We start from the raw sequence: 9,186 nt of genomic DNA on the forward strand, positions 1-9,186 counted from the left end.
TTTCTTGGTTGAACTTCTTATTTTGTTAATGTATTGTTTACTGATTTTGTTTAGCTGTCAATCTCTGTTCTATCGTAGCTCTTTGAGCTTCATTAAGGTAATTATTATGAATTTTTGTCACCCAGTTCTTAGATCTCTATTTCTTTAAAGTCAACTTTATTAGTTTCTTTTCATGTTGTCATGTTTCCCCAATTCTTCATTATTTTCGTAACCTTATATCATTTGCCTGTACATTTGAGGAAGATATCACCTTTTCCATTCTCTAGAGATTGTCTTCAGTAAAGAAATAACTTCACCAGTCAGCCCGACCTGGGGTTCTGCACAAGCCAGCTGGTAGCATCTGCATTTTGGTAGAACCCAGTGCCAGTGGTCTTCTGTCAGTCAGTTCTGGCTGGCTGTGCTCTGCATTCTGGTAGGGCTGGCTGGATGGTATCTGCAGTCAGTTGGGGAAGCTGGAGGTCTCCACAGCTTGGTAGGGCCAACTGGCTGGGCTTCATGTTCTGGTAGGGTCAGAGGCTCTGCTGCTGGTTGGGACTGCTAGCAAGGTTAACTGGTTGAGCAGGACTGTTGACTAAACTTTCTGGTCAGACAGGGCTACTGTCTAGACTCACTAGTCAGTGGGGCCACTGATGAGGTTCCCTGCTTGGGAGGGGCCTGTCACTTGCCTCGTGTTAGGTGGTGCTTTTGGCTGATCTCTGGAGTAGGACAGGACTCTTGGCTATGTTCCTTGGTTAGGTAAGCCTACTGACTGAGATCCCTGGTCAGGTAGGGCTCCTGAGTAATCTCTCTGGTCAGATGGGTCCATTAGTTGGGCTCCTTGGTGAGGAAGGGATACTGATTGGACTCCCCAGTTTTGTGGGACTAATTGGAGGAGTTCTGCAGCCAGGTTGGCTGTTTGGGACGGCTGCTCAGTTGGGTAAAGTCATTGCTAAGGTCTCAGTCAGGAGTGGCAGCTCCTGGGGGCATAGAGTGACGGGCCTAATGTCAAGATCTGTGCATCAGTGCCTGAGATCTCAATTTTACTTTTTTCCTTATCTCCAGGTGGTCTAACCATACCAATTCCCCCCATATTCTTTGTGAGGGAAAACAGAAAGAGGCCTCTCAGGCAGCACCCTGGAATGGTGGAGAATTTGAATATTCACCTGAGTGTCTCTTTCCTCCACTGGAGAAATCACAGGCCAAGGCGAGTGCACTCAGCAGGGTACTGAGACAACCTGGGAGACTGGCATGTGAATAAACTGAAACCATTCCTCTTATTTTTCCAGTACACTTTTTCTTGTTTTCTTTTTCTTTTCTTTTCTTTTCTTTTTTTTTTTTTTTTGATCTACTCTCTCAAAGACATTCCCATCTGTGAATAGTTGCTAATTCAGTGGTTCTGGGAGGAAAACAGGAATGGGGACCCTGTACTGTGCCATCTTTCTGATATTACTCCTTTTCGACAGTCATTTTAATTGAAATTGCATTGACACTTCAAATCAAGTTGGGGAGATTCAGTATCTATAGTATTGAATTTTCCTTTCAATGAAAATGACATTTGTCTTTATTTATTTAAGGTAGTATTAGTGTCTTCCAAAAATTATTAATTACATATATAGATGTGTGTGTCTGTGTGTGAGTGTGTGTGTGTGTGTGCATGAATCAGTCATAGCAAAACTTCTGTTACATCTTTAAAATAATTCATAATTTAAAATTAGATTTTATAGCTCTTGCTAGTTCGTGCAACTAAATCTTGTATATTAATATTCATCTTCTAGTCTTTTATACTGATACATTTTTTAATTATTTATTTTATTTTCAAATCCTTTTACATTTAATGTATTTTCCTAGTCTTACCACACTGACTAGGACTTTTAGGACTATGTTGAATAACTGTAGTATAGTAAATATCCTGTTTTTTAACTGATTTTAAAAAGGATATTTCACCATTTCATTACTAAGAATACTGTTTACTAAATTCTGTTAAATAATCTGTTATGATAAGAAGTGTTTTCTATACTTTCTTTTCTGACAGTGTTAACATTAATGGTGTTACATTAAATATCTTTTTTGCTTTTACTGAGATGGTTTATTGATTTTTTTGATTTATTAGAAGAATGAAAAGCATTTGCACACTTTTATCAATATATAATTGACATAGGATAAAATTTAACCTTTTGAAGTATATAATTCTGTGGGCTTTAGAAACCCCATACCCAAATTCTTCAGTACTGTCAGGTTCAAGCCCTAGATACCACAAATATAGTTTCAAGCTGTATTGATTTGCCTATTGTTGGCATTGCATATAAATTAAATCATAAAATATGTGGCATTTTGGGACTGACTTCTGTCATGTGATATTTCTTCTTTCATTCTTTTCTATTATAGCCATCCTAGTGGGTGTAAACTGTTATATCATTGTGCTTTTTATTTGAATCTCCCAAAGACTAATGATACTGAGCATCTTTTCATTTGCTTATGACCCATTTGTATATCTTTTTTTAGAGATGTATTGTATGATTTAACCTTGAAGATATTCAATGTGAACTTGAGAAAAATGTGTATTCTTCTTTTGGTAAGTAGAATATTTCACAGGAATCATATTTTCTCCCCTCTGAGTATTTGTTATTGTGTTGTAGTTGTTATTCTCTGTTTAGTGATTTTTTTCTGAACTAAGTCTGTAATGTCTGTATTCTTTCTCATATGTGACCACTGTAATCTTTTCTTAGCTTAATTGTCAACAAATATTTGGACAGAAATTTTCTTAACTTCCTAGGAACAATAAGTCCCCAATCTTTGCCAAGCATCTCTGTGTATGTTGGGACAAAACTTCACACTCATATAAACTTATAAATAAGGTTATGGCCACTCTGGAAAATAAGCAAAGGTCTAGAAACACCAAGTGAATGCCCAATTAACAAAAAGCCACATTCAGAGCAGTAGGAAATTTCATGGAGTATTTATTTACCCTCGCTCCAACTCCTCCTTTCTATGATACAGCGTGGTCAGGAGGAAGCAATGGCCTAATTCCCAATGGCCTCCCTTGAACCACTGGGTAATGAGAAAATCTTATTTGTAATGTTTACCTATCTGGAGAATACCCGAGGAACTGTTTTGTTTTCGTTTCTGCCTGACTCAGTGCTCAGATAGGAAAAGTGGCACAGCTCAGTTCTTAAGTTATAAAAAGCTGCGGGAAATAGTAAGGGATTGCCCATAAAAGTTGAGGGGGCATACAGAGCTTCAGATGCCTGTGACAAGAAATTACATGTAGAGGAATATGATAGAACATGTAAGTCACTGAGAAATAGCTAAGGTCATACTCTTCAGTTAATTAAGACATTCAAAAGCAAGCATGTATAAGGAAAAGAGAACATACACCCAGAAAAGACAGACAAGATATGTGAACAAAGAAGACCTGAGAATACCATAAGCCTTCACCATGGGCTGATCCCAAGTCTCATAATATTTCTTGATATTTAATGAAGGTATTTCATGGCAAGGAGCCAGTCTGCAAAGACAGGAAGAGGTGGCTGTTTTTTCAAACGCTCAATTTTCAACAAAACATCACAAGACATTCAAAGACAAAGATAAACATGGTAAATTAAAAGGAAGAAAATAAAGTGGCAGAAAGCATCCACGAGGAAACAAAGGCATCAGACATACTACACAAAGACTTAAAAAACATCTATCTTAGATACATTCAAAGAGCTGAAGAAAAACATAGACAAAGAACTAAAGTAAAATAGAGAAATTATACATGAACAAAATTAGAATGTTTACAAAGAGATAGGAATGATAAAAAGAATCAAACATAAATTGTGGAGATACAAATTAAATAACTGAATTAAAAAAATCATTAGAAGGGTTCAAAAAGTCAGTGTTTTCTGATTTGAGCAGGCAGAAACAGATTAAGTTAACTTAAAGATGTGACATTTGAAATTTTCAAGTCTGAGGAAAAGAAAAAAATGAAGAAAAGTAAGCAGAGCCTAAGTACTTATAGGCCACCATCAAGTGGATTGATATATACACTATGGAAGTCCCGAGAATAAAAAGGAAAGGAAAGGTGCAGAGAGATTATTTGCAGAAATAATTGGCCAAAAATTGAAAAAAAAAATCTGAGTAAAAGACATACAAATCCAAGATGCTCCAAAAACTCCACATAAGAAGCACCCAAAGAGACCCACAACCAGACACATTATTATCAAACTCTCAAACTCTAACACCAGACAGAATCCTGAAAATTGCAAGAGACTTATCATGTACAAGGGATCTCTAGTAAGATTATTAAAGTATTCTTCAGCAGAAACCTTGTAAGCCAGAAGCAATGGGATCATATATTAAAATGCTGAGAGACAAACAGAAAACTGTCAATCAAAAATTCTAAATCTGGCAAAAATATACTTCAAAAATGAGGGAGAAATTAAATCATTCACAGAAAAACACAAGCTGAGGGTGTACATTACCACTAGACTTATTCTACTAGAAATGTCAATCAGAATATTTCAAGCTGAAATGAAAGGACACAAGACAGTAACTCATAGCCATTTGAAATATAAATATCCCCAGTAAAGGTAAATGTATAAACAAGTATGAAAACATGATTATTGGTTAGCCAACTACATTTTTAAATTTTTCTACAGGATTTAAAAGACATGTACAGAAAAATAATTATAAATCTAGCTACTGTGTACAAGATACATAAATATGTTATAAAGTGGGGGTGATGAGCTATAAAGGAGTAGAACTTTGTATGCTATTGAAGTTAAGTTGGTATCAATTTAAAACAGATTATTATAATTTTAGGATATTATATGAAATTCATATGGTAATCACAAAAAGAATATCTATAGAGTATACTCAAAAGGAAATAAGGGAAATAAAAGGTGTCACTACAACAAATGGCTGAAAAATTTAGGCAGTGATAGAGTAAATGAGGGGGAAATGCTGTAAGAGCTACAGAAAATAACAAAGTGGCAAAAGTAAGTCCTTCCCTTTCAGTACTTATTTTAAATATAAATGGATTAAATTCCCATATCAAAATGTAAAAATAAATAGAATGGATATAAAACAGGATCCACTATGGGATACCAGAACCCAATTTAGATCTATGAACACGTATAGGTTGAAAGTGAAAGTATGGAAAAAGGAGATTCTGTGCAAATATTAACCATAAGAGAGCTGGAGTGATTATACTAATATCAGACAAATTATACTTTGTCAAAAATTGATACACGGGACAAAGAAGAACTTTATATATTGATACAAGAGTCAACTCTCCAACAATATATAGCAATTATAAACATATAGTCAGCCCTTGGTATCTGCCGGTTTTGCATCTGTGGATTCAACTAACCATACACAGAAAATATTTTTAAAATAAAAATTTCAGAAAGTTGTAAAAAATAAAACTTGAATTGGCAGCATGCCAGACTATTTACATTACATTTACATTTTATTAGATATTATAAGTAATCTAGAGATGATTTAAAGTATATGGGAGAATGTGTGTAAGTTATGTGCAAATACTACACCATTTTGTATGAGAGACTTGAGCATCCACAGATTTTGGTGTCCGTAGGGGATCCTGGAACCAATCCCACATGGATAGGAGGGATAACTGTATATACATGAAAGATCAGAGCTCCAGCAAAAAATAGTGCTAAGAGGAAATTTTATAGCTATAACTTTTAACTATTAAAAATAAGGAAGATATCAAACCAACAACCTAACTTTACATCTTAAGAACGCGAACAAAGGACACCATCTTTTAAAGGATTCAGAGAGCCCTGGGAGACAGGCTTGCAGGAAATGCTTCATTACCTATAGGGCACTGTCACTGACTAACAGAACTTGAACTGGCTGTTACTAGGAAGTACGGTCCAGTTGCCAACAGCCAAAACAGTGAAAAGGTGACATATTTCACTATGAGTATGCTAAGGACACCTCTAAACTTCCTCCATGTCAGGCAGATGAAGTACTTCCTCCATGTCAGGGAGATGAAGTTACTACTTTATTTCACCACCTTGCAGGTAACTGAAATTGTATTATCCCTGCAGCTCACTCAGTTCTATCGCTCTGCATTTAGATAGCTCCAGTGACTCACAGAACTCCCCCGTCTGTTCTCTTTGTTCTCCTCTAGGGGTGAGCCTTCCAGAGCCAGCTGACTGCGTCTTCTTTCCATAATTCACTTAACTGAACAATTCAGCTCTATTTGAAGACCTTCTGCCTTGGTCTCTGGAGCCCCCATGCTTAGGCTTGTAATGAGGAATGGGCCTGAAGCAGTCCCATACCTTGGAGTTTATTTGAATATGGTTAACTCTCTCATTTTAGGGCTCTGTAAAAGAAACATAGTGAAATTTCTCTTGAATCACTGTAGGATAAAAATTGCATACATATATTTTTTAAAATAAAATACCTCTATATAGGCCTATTTGAACAATTATGTAAATGAAATTTGTTTTTTTTTTTAAGTAATAACAAACTGGGACTTTTTTCTAAAAAAGGCAAAACAACAACAAAAAGAGGTGCAGGGTGGATCTGACGCCCAGCCTCCAGACACGTGGCCCAGGAAGGGGTATATTGTTTCCTTTGGAGCCAAACAGCCTCTCACTACTTCCCCCCCAGATTCCTTGGTATTCTGTCAGTGGTTGATCCTTGTTGCTGTCCCATTGTATCATCCAGCCCTGCAGAGCCCTACAAATCCCAGTCATGTGTGAATCCATCTCCATCCAAGTTGGCTGGACTGGAGTCCAGTTTGGCAATGACTGCTGAGATCTCTACCTCCTGAAAAATAGTGTCCAGCCCAATGACCAGATGCCACATGACAAGATCTTTAGGGGAGGAGATGACTCTTTTAACACTCTCTTGATTGAGATGGATGCTGGCAAACATGGACTCAGGGTAGTGTTTCTAGACCTGGAACTCATGACCATTATGAAGTTCACACTGGCACCTACCACCACCTCTTCCATCCTGAGCAGCTCATCATGGATAAAGAAGATTCTAACAATAACTATGCCCATGGTTACTACACCATTGACAAAGAGATCACTGACCTTGTCTTGGACCAAAGTTGAAAGTGGCTGACCAGTACATAAGTCTTCAGGGTTTCTTGGTTTTCCACAGCTTTGGTGGGAGAACTGGTGTTTGGTTCACCTTCCTCCTGATGGAATGGTCTCTCTGTTAATGATGGCATGATGTCCAAGGTGGAGTTCTCCATTTATTCCTCCCCTAGATTTCCACAGCTATAGTAGAACCCTACAATTCCATTCTCACCACCCTGGAACACTGTGATTGTGCCTTGATGATAGACAATGAGGTCATCTATGACACTAGTTGTAGAAATCTTGATATTGAGCACTCAACTCAACTAACTATTTGAGTTAGCACTCAGCTAACCTTAACCATCCTATACGTAACCTTATTAGCCTGATTGTGTCCTCCATCACTGGTTCCCTTAGATTTGATGGAGCACTGAATGTTGATCTGACAGAACTCCAGACCATCCTGGTTCCCTATCTCCACATGTACTTAACTGTAGCTACATTTGCCCCTTGTCTCTGTTGAGAAAGCCTACCAAAAACATCTTACTATAACAGAGACCACCAATTCATGGCTGGAGTCAGCCAACCAGATGGTGAAATGTAACCTTCACCGTGGCATATACATGGCTTGCTGCCTGTTGTACTGTGGTGATGTGTTTTCCAAAGATGTCAATGCTTCCATTGCCACTATCAAGACCAAGTGCACCATCCAGTTTGTGGATTGGTGCCCCACTGGCTTCAATGTTGACCCTAATTATCAGCATCCCATTGCAGTATCTAGTGGAAACCTGGCCAAAGTACCATGAGCTGTGAGCAACACAATAGCCATTACTGAAGCCTGTATTTGCATAGACAACAAGTTTGACCTGATGTATGCCAACTGCATCTTTGTTCACTGGTATACTGGTGAGGATATGGAGGAAATAGAGTTCTTTGAGGCCTAGGAGGACATGGTTGCACTTGAGAAGGATTATGAGAAGGTTGGAGTGGATAGTGCTGAGGGATAGGATGAGGGTGAAAAGTATTAACCTTCTGCTGCAAATTTACACTACATTTTCTTGAGACTGTCTTATTTCTGTTGTTCTGTGAAGCTGTCTATTGTGGCCCTAACTTGTCAACAAAAGTGGCGTTTCCATTAACAAAAGGAATAAGAACAAACTAAGCCTAAGACTTAAAGAAGGAAAGAAATAATAAAGGTTGGAGTGGATATAAATAAAGTAGCAAGTAGAAAAATAAGAGAGAAAATCAATGAAACCGAGATTGGTTCTTCAAAATGATCAACAAAATTTACACACCTTTACTTAAATTGACTAAGAAAAAGAAGCCACAAATAGCCAAAAATCAGAAATGAAAGTGGAAATATGACTACTGATTTTACAAAAATGTATAGGATTATACAAGAGTGTTGTGAACAATTGTTAAGTCAACAAATTAAATAACTTGAATGGACAACTTCCTAGAAAAACATAAGATTGAATCATAAAGAGATAAAAAAACATCTGACTATACTTATACTTAGTGAAAAGACTGAATTGTCAAAGAGAAAGATAGGCATGTGTTAAAGTTGGCAAGACACATTTTACTCAGGCTACTGTAGGATGGAAGAGAGACGTTAGTGTTAACTGAATTCAACTCCACTGAAAAAAAAAATGAGGCTTTTTAAATGCTGAGATGTACCAAAGGAAAACTACTGAAGGACATGGAAGGGGGTCTGAGTTGAAGAGGGGGATGTTGGTCAATGTGATTAGGTCCTCTGTGTTTGCCAATTACCACTTATTGAAGTGAGGCTCCTAACCTCTACAGAGACTGAGATAAGAGCCCTATTTTTCTTAATGATTCCATTTCAAAGGGGTGGCTCCTATATCCTTGAAGAAAGCATTTCTGGATTATAGTAGATTTGCAACTTAAAGGGACATAGAAAGAATTTACAATTGCAAGTTTTCTAAAGTAAATGCTTTAATAAAGGGGAAGTCAGGGACCTATAGTCATGTTCCGGTTGGACAAACAGTAAATTATTTTTGCAGCATTGGGCTCTCTTAGGCCGACTTTTTAAGGGACCTAGAGTCAAGCTAGGGACATGAGCTTAGGCTGATAGAAGCCATTTTAAATTTGTTCAAGTCTTTCATTGTGTGGGGGGTAGAATGAAGGATGGATGGAGCTGTTTCTG

The 9,186-nt window shown here is 37.4% G+C and overlaps 1 pseudogene across 1 annotated transcript; it reads left to right on the forward strand.

Moving 5' to 3' along the window:
- Positions 1-6,684: 6,684 nt before the first annotated feature.
- LOC308609042 (tubulin alpha-1C chain-like) lies at positions 6,685-8,124 on the forward strand (annotated as a pseudogene). Its single transcript has one exon. The product of its transcript is annotated as a tubulin alpha-1C chain-like (transcript).
- The last annotated feature ends 1,062 nt before the right edge of the window (positions 8,125-9,186 follow it).

Source organism: Mesoplodon bidens (genome assembly GCF_964165515.1).
Source record: "Mesoplodon bidens genome assembly, chromosome: X".
In the NCBI taxonomy this organism is placed as follows: Eukaryota; Metazoa; Chordata; class Mammalia; order Artiodactyla; family Ziphiidae; genus Mesoplodon; species Mesoplodon bidens.